Source organism: Dermacentor andersoni, chromosome 6 (genome assembly GCF_023375885.2).
Source record: "Dermacentor andersoni chromosome 6, qqDerAnde1_hic_scaffold, whole genome shotgun sequence".
NCBI lineage: Eukaryota > Metazoa > Arthropoda > Arachnida > Ixodida > Ixodidae > Dermacentor > Dermacentor andersoni.
Genome location: NC_092819.1, coordinates 64388971 through 64401187, shown reverse-complemented (window position 1 = coordinate 64401187; position 12217 = coordinate 64388971). Strand labels below are relative to the sequence as shown.

General features: G+C 41.8%; 1 long non-coding RNA gene across 1 annotated transcript; it reads right to left on the bottom strand.

Moving 5' to 3' along the window:
- Positions 1 to 361: 361 nt before the first annotated feature.
- Positions 362 to 11075, bottom strand: LOC129382495 (uncharacterized). Its single transcript, XR_008610587.2, has 3 exons — positions 10226 to 11075; positions 8942 to 9078; positions 362 to 3855 (listed from the first exon to the last, which is right to left on the bottom strand). It is a non-coding gene; the product is annotated as an uncharacterized lncRNA (long non-coding RNA).
- Positions 11076 to 12217: the final 1142 nt, after the last annotated feature.

Here is a 12217-nt window from a genome sequence, read left to right as displayed (position 1 = left end):
TATCTCCACGGGATGCTTCTACTAGTACTTTCACATATGTGACTTAAAGGTAGCACTGAAAGCCAAAGAACAAAGTGCAACAAAGCGCTTCCACTTAGAATAATGTTTCAGCATTTACGAACAAAACAGCATGTGTAGCTGTGCATGCTGTTCAATATATAAGCATGCACTATTTCCTGAAATATATGTATGCTCCCCTTACTGCCAGTGACCTGCTTATACCCAATAATTTAGTTTATTTTTCACCATGTGCTTGCTTTGAATATCCCACAGGCATTGTAAGTTAAGCTACCAGAATAACAATCAGCTGGTCTAAGGTTACCTAATTGAACAAAATCATTGTAAAATCTGTGACAAAATGTCAGAAGAAAAGTATTTATTATTTCATTAAAGGGAAATGGTAACATAATAATGTTTGCACATTTTAAAATTAAAGAGGACGAGAAGGAGTAAAACCATACCAATACAAAGACATAAGCAGCGAATAATGGCACAGGCTTGCTCAATTAAATTTTAAGCAGAACAGCTTTTTTTAAGTAACCTCACTACGAACTATCACGTTTTCCTTCGAAAAGCACTGCATCTTATTATAAAGTACAAGAATAACCGGTCACATAAGTAAGAACAAGTCTGAGTGTGTCTATGTTAACACAAGGATAGAAAGTTTGGCGAGTTGGTACAGTAACATGATCTTGGATTGTAGCGCGAAGTGACACGGACAAAGACTAGAAGCAGACAGGATGAGCGCTAACTCTCAACTAAATTTTTATTGAAACGAAGGACATATATATATATATAGGTGACTGCAAAAAACCGCAGCATAAGAACATGACAAGGTATGAAGACATCAGTTAAACATATCAGGAAGTAAGGAAGTAAAAAAAGGAAACATCAAAAAGACTACTTCAGTTTAACGCACGTGTTGTGAAGATACTGAAATTCGCATCCTAACAGAGACAAAGATGCATGGCTAACGCAAGTCTCTCCTAATCTTTTAATGTGGAATGCCTCTCTATCTATTTGTTGTGAAAAACTTCGTTTCATTTTGTGTGGACATGATTAGTAATGGCAAACTTAAGAGCTGAATAAGCTAGTCATGTCGACACGATATGAAACAGTTTTTCACAACAAATAGATAGGCTCGAGAAGGCTAGTTATCCTGTGCAGTTATTATCACTAACCTGCAAAAAGCTTTTAAAATGGGTAAAAGGCCAGGCTGAGAAACAAGAAAAACAGAAAAAAAAGTTTGCTGTGGTGCCCTATGTACATAGATTATCCCATGGTTTATGGAACGTGGCCAATAGATATGACTTGAATGAAGTTTTCTTGGCCCCGCAAGTTGTCTATCATGTGCCTATGATAAATAGGAAACTTGAACAGGGTGGCTAAACAGAAAAGATGATTGCGGCGTTAGACATGTGTCCCTTTTTGTGCCTTGTAACACTGGTATACTTTATAAGATTCCTCTCAAGTGCGCGAAGACTTACATTGTACAGAGCGGCAGGTGCATTAATATTAGACTAAAAGAACACATTCACTTTACAATCCTAATGCTTCACATCTAGCGTCACATTGTTTCAATTGCGGTTGTAAACCTGTGTTTGAAGACACAAAAATTCTTTCGAGACACAAATGTCAAACCACACGGGAAATAATCGAGGCATTCCACATTAAAAGATTAGGAGAGACTTGCGTTAGCCATGCATCTTTGTCTGTTAGAATGCGAATTTCAGTATCTTCACAACACGTGTGTTAATCTGAAGTAGTGTCTTTTTGTTGTTTCCTTTTTTGACTTCCCTACTGCCTGATATGTTTAACTGATGTCTTCATACCTTGTCATGTTGTTATGCTGCGTTTTTTTTGCAATCACCTATATATATATATATATATATATATAATAGTTAGCTGAAAGTTAGCGCTCGTCCTGTCTGCTTGCAGTCTGTGTCTGTGTCACTTCGCGCAACAATCCAAGAGCACATGTGAACAAAACATGGCTAGTAATAAGTAGTGAGCACTGCACAAAAGTTGAACATGAAAACTAGTAATAGTAAAGACATATACTTGCATAGACAATATATAATAGTATAGACAATATTTTGCAGCTGAACTGCAAAATATTGCAAATATCACAAAGACAACATAAAAACTGGGCAGGACAGAGCACTGACTGTTAGCTACAGTTGAAATATGCACACCAAATCTAGACATAAAAAGTCAAAACTAAACTGCCGAAAATGGTCATCTCTCCAAGAGACCACTGAGGAACAAAAGGTATACTTTTTATAAATCCATCTCATAGATTACTGATCTAATTAAACTTGACACATGACCCCTTGTGTGTAACAAATGCCCTGTTCTCGTTACATATGCATGATTACCAGCCTTGGTGAAAGAATGACTTGCACTAATGTTTCGAACACCGGTAAAAATGCTGCTTGTTCTCAACTTTCTGTTATGACAGCACACTTGTGGGCAGTTGTGAACCCTAGTTGCCTATAGGGCTCAAACACCATGTTTTGGCTGCACATGTACTGTCTGCCGAACACCTGGTTCAAGATAGCTTGCATCTTGGAATGTGCAGCCACACTGGTGGCACAGCATTCTTTTTTCAACTTGCCAGTTGATAAAGCCTCAGCAGCTGCAATCACCTGCCATTGCTCGTAAAGGTGCCATAAGGTCAGGCTACAAACACAGATACCACGTAGCAAAACTTTCAGAGTGTATTGTGTGAGTCGAGGTGTGTAATTTGTGCTTTAGTTTGGCAACGCTTCCACATTTACAACTATTCATTGCAGCTCCTAAATTTCAACATCATCACAATAAATTAGTACAGTTCCTTCAGTATGGTGGCAGATGCTCAGCTGCAGGCTTTCTAGAACCATGCATTATCTTCAGGCAGTGCGAGTACAGCCCGTAGCACGTCTTTCAAGCACTCCAGACAAGTACACTGATTACACTATACACAGAGCATCTGGTGTCGATTTACCTATAGAGGCAAGGTAGCCCCTAGAACACGTTTTGTGACAAGTATGCTGGGCACTTTGTCCCCTGAAATGCAAGTGCCATTTGGTACTTCAGTGCCTGTAGTGTCCTTTACATCTAAATGAATATTGAATACATAGTAGTAACATGAAGTCGACAAACAAAAGCCATCAGCCATCAACTGTGTGGCAAATCTGGGTGCAAGCTATTCTCTTATCAAGTATACCTGTAGGCATTGCGACCAATGTGCTCCCAAGATGTATGAGGCATTAGTCATTGCAGAGTTGTAAGGACATGACAATCCTAGGATGATTACGTTCTTGAGGCTTTTTTCCCCACTTTCCATCTTTTGAAACGTGTATACTGTAGTCATGAAAAAAAAAATGCTACAACTGTCGGGTGATAAGTTTTGCGTCTTATTTCCTAGCAGCTCATTGAAACGAGCCACGATGACAAATTCAAATGCTGTTACCTGATCAGACATTGAAATTTCTTAAACACTAACAAAACCAGATAGACATTAGAGTGAGCATCACTTAAATACATTACACTGGTTTAAAGTTATTGCACCACTTTGTGCCAGGTAAAAATGCTAGAAACATCAAAAATGGTAAGATTCTACGGCCAACCGTGAAAACTAAATAAAGATCATTAAGCTTTCTTAAACGGGTACAGGAGCTTTACAACTGGCCGTCTTGGTGATGGACACGCAGATAGATGAGCAGCCATTCCACTGAGACGAGAATGTTGAGGGCTTCGCATTGAAGTCTGCGAGACACTGCACAGTAGTTCTTGGTCCACGTGAAGGAGGTTGCTTGCATACACGTCTGGGCCACCATACTCAATGCATGGTGTTACCGGAACCTTTTCCCCCTGCATTGTGGTAAAAAAGCATGGTTAAGTTTATATAATATTTAATATGCAAAAAAAGAGGTGAGGCATGCAGACAGGACACGAGAGTAGAGAAGTGAACACGAAAGACATGAAAAATTTCATTAAATTGTTTTAATAGATAAAATGTTTATGCTATGTGTCATTCATTATGAGGATTCATAACCGCAACATATTTCATGTATAAGCAGGTAGAATTATCAGCTTGGTCAGTTTGTACAAGCTCGTTTGAGGCAAGAAATCGAGTTTCACAAACAAAACCTCAACATTCTTGACTGAAAAAGGAACACCTCAGATGACATGAAGTCCTGTGAGTGGGAATTGCACAGTTCAAGAAAAACAAATTAAAACTCACACACCGATCCTGAAAAAGGAATAAGCACCTGCTACTGCAAAAAGCTAATTAATTGATAGGTTTTAGTAGCACAAGGGCATCTTTGGCCAAAGAGCGCGAAGTCTATACTGCAAAAGATAAACTTAGCGCATCTTTACAAAGCAAATATATAAAGATGACTAATGCCTCTCTGCGTTACAGTTGCTTTGTTCTAGCGTGAAGTCATTTTAATGCATGCACACGCATACACACGCTACACCTAAGTTTAACAGCTGCACAATTAAAATTGGGCAGCAACGAAGTCGCAACCTTTAACCCTTGATCCCAAGCTGTACTAGTGACTGGAGGAAGTACCAATATCGCCAATGACGAGTCACACTCTTTCTGCCCGATGTTATGCTGCTGTTATTGTCAAAGATGAGTTACAGTCGGCATTGAGGGAAAGCTGCCCTCAAGAGCAGCTCTTATTTTTGTGTTATTTCTAACCAGACACCAATGAAGTAATATATTTTTAGAATGAGAATGACACCCAAAAATTGAGTACGTAAAAAATTTGGAAAATTTGGTACATTCTTCCGGAATCAACTTGGGGGTTAATGGGTAAAGCGGCAATCCAGAAACTAGAACAAATTTTTACATGTTTGCTACCAGTGAATGCTAGAAAATATGTTGGCATTCTGTAGTTTCGTCCAACAATGCAAAAGGGATTCTTAATAACTGAGGAAATAAATGGAAAAGTATCATGAAGTATATTTCGCGAATGTAAAGCAGAATCACTCAACTTCTGTTACTATATAATCTCCACTTGATTATCCTGCACTTTCTGAACTAGTTCAGGGGGTGCTGCATTTCACTACTCATTACACCAGTTCAACGTGGCAGCAACTGCACGTTGTGATTTGTTTTACTTAGTGCAGGCTTTGTACAGGGAGAGTTCACAGCATTCCCCACACTTGGCCGAAAGGTAGTGCATGTTTACGCAACGGGTGTGGTGCCGCTTCTGCACGAGCGAGGTGCAGAAATCAGAGTTTCATACAATAATTACTAGAGGGAACTCTGACGTTAGTGTCTACAGAAGATCAAACAAGAACGGCTTCACCAGCATGGAAATTATAGGAAGTACATGGATTTGCCTAAACTTCATCTGTTTGGCTTCAAACGGCTTTGTCAAATACTGTGTAATAAATAAATAAACATTAAAATCGTCCGATGACCGGATTCAAACACAGGAACTCTAGAACAGAAGTCTGATATTGAAACCATTGAGCCACGTAGGCATGTAACGACAAGCGAGTGCAACGCCCTGATGAATTTATCGCGGGCATACCAGTGCCTTGAGACGCTTGGCGCCTTTCAATTTGGCCACCTGGACAAGCTCAATCGTTGCAATTAATAGCAATTGTGCGTGTTGGCGCCGTCTTCTGCACTTCGAAGAGTATAGACTGCGCTGAAATTGACAATAAGATTTATACAGCGTATAATATACGAAGCCACAAGAACGTTTGAATTCACAAGCTCGAATATCAGACAAATCCATGTGCTTCCCACCATTCCCATGGTGGTACGACTGCAGCGCCAGAGTTCCCTCTAGTAATTACTGTAAGAAACTCTTATGGCAGAAATAACCGAAGTGCCTGGCATTTTGTTTTGGAGTAATAAACTAAGTTTTCCTGTCCTATAAATCTTACTGGTCATTAATTCCAAGTTTTAGTGCAGCCACATGTCTAGTAGGCATTTGTGGTATTTTGCATAAACATTGCAAAGCCAACTGTGATGAATGTTCCCTCTGGTAAATTGTTATGATCGAGTAGCATAGACTACTCAAGCAATCTCTGGAAGGCAAGTGAAGTAATTTTCTTATTAGCAGCCTTTAAACAGCATTCGAGCATATGACACATGCACCTCAGATATGCAGATATTTCCGTGACTCAGCAAGAAGCGATGCTTCATGTTCCACGAGGCTACTTCAATCAAAGCAGTATTGGTGCTCTCTAAAAACAATGCCAATGCAGATGATTCAAATATCCTTCAGGGGCAACAGTTATGCCTGAAATCATGCTAGATTAGCTTCTTTAAACACATGATCAGACCGTGTTAGAAGTGCTTCTTAAAATCCTCCTATTTATTAGACTAGTAATATATCTGTACACAAAGGCTACTAATTAGGTCTCATGCTATATCATCATCTTTACAAAAGCTTCACTTAGTAATACACATGCTGTGATAAGATTTGAGACCACATTGAGATGCTGAACAAGGTGAATTCATTATTTTTCAAATGAAGCTCCTGTTCTTCCAAACGAGAAGAAAGGATACTGAGGGTCAAAATTTTTCTGAATCACAGCTGGAAGACGCCAGGAAAGGCACGTGGAAACTTATTTGTAATTTTCTATTTAAATGTAGAAATGATAAAGGGAAATGAAAATGGTAAAAAAACAACCAGGCATGGGGGGAGAACGAACCTACAGCCTTTGCATTACGCATGCGATGCATTAACCACTGTGCCACCGAGGCAGCATTCAACCGTCCACAATGGCCCCTCAGATTGTCGATGCTCAAACGCGGCCGTAGTACCACAGTGGTTAGTATATCACTTGCGTAATGTGAAGGTTACGGGTTCGTTCCCCACCCACAGGTGGATATCTTTTAATCCACTTTCATTTACCCAGAATTTATCATTTCTATACTTCATATAAAAAACTTAAAACATGTTCCTTTATGCTTTCCTTGGCCTCATTATCTGCTGGCTTCTTCCAGTTCTGTTACTTCAAACACTTATACATATTCTAATCTGGTAAGTAAACAGCTTTTGCATGATGCTGGAATGCAATATAAAACATTATTGCAGGGCCGTGTTATGTAGAATGCCTTACATTGCCCAGGCAAGGTGTATTAATGTCAATCTGAAAAAAAAAAAACAATTCCCACAGCAGAAATGCTGTGTACTGCTGTGTGCAACAGGGTTTAACGAAAACAACTTGTTCAGAAATAAAGCCACCAAACAACGAGGAAATATGAGAACTAGATGAAAATTTGTGCAGTTACATGTCAAAAATTTAGCACAGCAACAGATGAAGTCTTAATGAAGGAAGCGCGAGGATGGTTTATTTTGGACACACGAGGCAATGTACATGAAAGATGCATATGAGCTTACACGTGGAGAAATATTGTTTATGTAGCAGCTAAACTACGAACAGGCCTAGAACACACTGATACAAGGTGTCGAGCATGTAAATCTTATCATGCCCTTAAGTCAAAGAAACATGGCTGTTTCTCATGATTCGCTACACATGGCTGGCTCACACAACTTAGCCACTTATATATATGCCTTGTAATTACCAGGTGGTCTGTGTGACACGTGCAAGCTTTAAATATGTACAAGTGCCATGTAGCTGGACAGCACCAATGTAATGACGTTTGCCATCGTTTTGAGGAAGTGAAACCAATTCTTGCATTTTTCCTAATTAGGTAATTAGTTATTAACGATTATTTAACTGCTCAAATATTACATTCAATGCAAAAGTGTCAGTGTGAAAATTGTAGAGCATCCTGAAAAATTCCCAATCCAGCTTTCTACTGCTCAATAGGTGCAACAATTTTTTTTTTCAAGCTTGAAAGAAGCCAGTGAATACATGCAAGAAGTGCTGTGCAACTAGCCACTCGTGCACCTGAACACCATTTGGCTCCTCCTTTCATGCTTGAAAAAACTTTTCAAAAAGAACATTTTAGAAATTTATTAATTATAATTGACTATGTTTTAGGCAAAATGCACGAAATAGTGTGACTGCCACCTCCATTTTCGGCGACATGAATTGACTCCATTTTCATTTCCAGATCCAGTTATATATGGTGCGTGTTTTGAGCTGGTTCTGTAATTTAGGCTGGTTTTGACTAATTGAAGCTTCGCACCTTAATAATGGAGTCAGCCTAAAAAGAAATTGGTACATAAACGGTCGCTGTCAGTACTCCATACTCCTTTAACTTAGTGCAAAGTGCTTGTGAGCCAAGAAGTTGGTAGCTCTAAGCAGTATTTCCCATTTTGACCTGGTGTTATAGCCCACTTACTAGTCATGCTGGTCCCAGCTTCAATCTAGGCAATGGCAGCTGCCCTCCAATGGGGGTAAAATGCAATAACGCTTATGCACTTAGATTCAGGTGTACATTAAAGAAGGCCAGGTTCCCAAAACTTCAGGTTGTGACTTTGGAATGTAAAAGCCCATAATTTAATTTTAAAATCTAAAGTTGCTTTATTAGGAGCAGGGGCATCATTTTGAGCTTTTACTGCACTGCCATGGCACCAAGAAGCTCTGAGTAAATAAAAACAATTTCTTAGACAATGTACATATCTTGCAAACATTTACAAACACTTCTCTGCATGCACCTCTGTTGCTGTTATATTTAGATCCGCATGCCAAGGCGGGCTATGATATTAGAACGTGTTTCAAACTTGTTTTTTTTTTTTACCGCTTTAAAGTTGTTGGTTATTTTGCATCTCATTGTGTGTCGAACGCACATTTCAATGCACCAATTTCTTCAGAAAGTGCACTCCTCTTTATTCATTTGTGCATGCAAAAAGGGTTCAGAAGAACTGCTTTCTGAAGATCTGTATAACAAGCAAAAAACAATTCTATGTAGGCTGCACAAAGAGAAAGGATTGGTTTGTAAATAAGTTATTTAGTTCTTTAAAAAGAGGCAGCTGTCAGTATTCTGTTCCAAAATAAAAATTCCCCCTACCTGGCTCTGCTTCATTTTCCGATGCTGATGATCCATTCGGGGGCACTAAACTGATAGGCTGCACTTTGGCTATGTCGGGTGTGCTGTCACCAGGCCCAAGGTCGATCGACATCCTCACCAAAAGTCGAGTCCAAACGCTATAAAAAAAAAAAACATCTCATCATTTTGCTATCAGTTTTGTCACCTTGCGTGTTTCACGCACGGCCGTCAGTGAAATATTTCGTCACTTGGATACTGCAAAAAATTCAAGCATTTTCTGGCAGCCAAGCTGAATACACAGTAAATGGAGAACATTAAAGAGAAAATGCAGTTGTCACATTAGATTGATCAAGTACAGCAGAAATGGAAATAAATCAGTGATACTGAGTCTGTTGGCTTTGAATGCAAGAAACGTAAAAACAGGAACTTGCAGCCACGCTAGTTTGAATTTCCCGCGTTTGCTACACCTCGCAACAAGTTTGGCATCGTCCGGTACTCGGGGATAGTAATCGCTTAAAATCAAGATGAACGAGCGTCGGCATAAATTAACAGGATACTTAACCGGGCAATATTGGCGCATAAAACAACTCACGTAGCGACGCTACTGTCAATTACGCGATGGCGCATCTGCGGGCGGTGCGGTTTGGGCGAACAATTCAAAAAGGAATGAAAGTTTCGCTTGTTTCACGCCTACTAAGCTAAGACAGAATTTGAGTTTCTTCCTAAACTATACTGGATATTTACGCTCCGAATAAAACGCTGGAAATTTTGTTACGTCACATTGCATACGTATGAAAGTGAGGAAATAAGCTTTTATTGTATTCTGCCCAGACGGCATGCAGCAGCTACCACTCTCATGCAACAAAAGCAAGAAAGTGGTACTCGCGGCACGGAAAACAAACATATACAGCGCCAACGTTACGCCCTTTGGAGTTGGAACTAAGCACGATCAAGCCAGTTAGTTTTCTAGCTTTCATAACGCCATGGAACACGACCAAACATCGAGCGAAACAACTGCCTGCTCTGGAAAATTATTACCGCTTCCATTTATATACCTATCGCTGCCACAAGCAAAAGTAAATGGGCTAGCTGTCCACAAGCGGCAGATTAGACTGACAGCAACATATTACGATAACGTAAAACAATTTGGCGGCTGACTTGGCAGCCGCGGTATGCGCTAAGTGCCACAGTTCTCGTTTGCCGCTCGAAATTCACACCATGATGACGGTCACTGCATCTTTCACATGAAATATTGCACGCTTCGCTCCGGAGCTCAACAGGAGGGCGAAACGCATTTGTACGTACCTGAAATCCGCATGCCGGAAACCCGTCGACGCTTCCGAGAACGGGGCACACAGCCATACACTCGTACGGCGGCTTGACTTGGACGTGAGGCACTTCTATCAAATATTTCACATGCGACATGTTTCACACCGATTGCGCGAACACGAGAAAATGCCGCAGGTCACAATGCGACGCCGTGCACCCGTGCATCTACCGATGAGCGGCGTACACGGACTTGCAGAAAAACAGAACTATGACAAAACGGCCGGCGCGAAAGGATGGCGGCTCTCGTTGCGGAGACGAAGCGGACGAAGCAATGTTGCCAACTGTTGGTTCCGCGTTATGCCGGCGGTGGTGGCTTTAGTGGCGTGTGTTACGGCTGTCTATTTTTTTTATTTCTTTTCCCCAAACAGTATAGCTAAGATCCGTACGCTGTTTGAATTTTTAACTGTGTCGTTTCGCGTTATCTTTTTGTCTTTTTATGCTATTAGGCGGCCAATTATGGCCTCCCAGGTTCGCGCGCGCCAGCTTCGCGCGCAAATCTCGGAGGCCATAAGACAACTCGTTAGGAAATGTCGTTCTTGTCGTTGTTAACGTTTCATCATCGTTTCTTCAACTGAGATAGAGAGGTAGTGTCCCTTTTCCCGGGGTTGGGAGGGGGCGATCAAGACGGCATCGCTCAGCGGGGGGAGGGGGAGTAGGTTCGTGTTGGTTGTTATCGCGAAATTCGCGAACCCTGCGATTTTTTTTTTTATAACGTAAGCATTCTATACTTACCCAACAAGAAAAACCATCCGTCCGTCATTCCGTACCGCACGATATCTTTCAAAATAGAACCCGCAGCAGCGAGTGAATTCACCTTCGTGCTAGCTCTCGCTTCAACGCGACCGAAGCGGCCAGAACACTGCGCTCACGAAGCTTTCAGCTCATGCCGCACTATGCGCTTTTCGCAGATCACTTTCAAGATAGGTGTACGCGCGTCTGTTTTCAAAGCGAAGTAAACGGTGAGAACACAGCGCGCGAAGTTTTCAGCAGTGGGCACACTCTGTCCACAATGCTGTTCGCTTTCAAGATACGGTTCGCGCGGCCGGTCCACAAGCAGCCGCCGCCGGAGAACGGTTGATAATGGTTCGACGCGGATGAGACGAGCTAAAGAGCGATAACGGCTCAAAACGAACGGAACTTCACCAGCGCACCTGGCCCCGCCACCTGCAGTACTTTGCTTGCACCATTCACTTGGCGCCGCCGACCTCAGCAGTTCGTGTCGCCGCAGCGCTGTCGCTTATAGTCGTCGGATCAAGTCTCATAACATTAATAACGACATGGACTGCGTGTAGATGAGGAAGAGTCACAATGCTTACACATACTTAGACAAATCCGAGAGGAGTTCCTGTGTGATTTTTTTTTTTACCGGAAATGTGCACTCAGCGGTGACCCAGAGTTGACAATGCATGTTAGAGGGGTGCCAAGCTTTTTTTTTTTTTGTGAGAGTCTTGCCCAGCTCCCAAAGATCTGCTCAAGCTAAGCCTTGCTGATGGCTGTATGTTTTTTTTTTTTTTTTTTTATTGTCGCATGCCCTCGAACTGCCACGAATCCTACAGTGTAATGACATTAGAGCAGCATTCACGTCCAAAGGGAAATGCAGCCGGTAATTTGGCTGCCTAAGGTTTGCGGCCCGGCGGCAGCTGCCCTCCCCTCCCCCGTTTCTGTTGACAAGTTAGGGGGAGGGGTCTAGAGCAATCTTACACCCCCCTCCCCACAGTGGCGTAGCCAGAAAATTTTTGCGTGTGAAGGGGGGGGGGGGGTCCCACTTGACCGTGGAGGAGGAAGCACGGGGCCATTGCCATAGTAGCAAAAAATTTACTGTTAGTGAGCGTTACAAGTGCCCGGCGTGCCCCACTTGGCCACGCCGTTACTCCTCCGCCCCCTCCCCCCCCCCCCCCGCAATCGACGTAAATCGAGCTATCAGAACGTGCATGACACGCATGCATGACATAACATGAATGACATGCC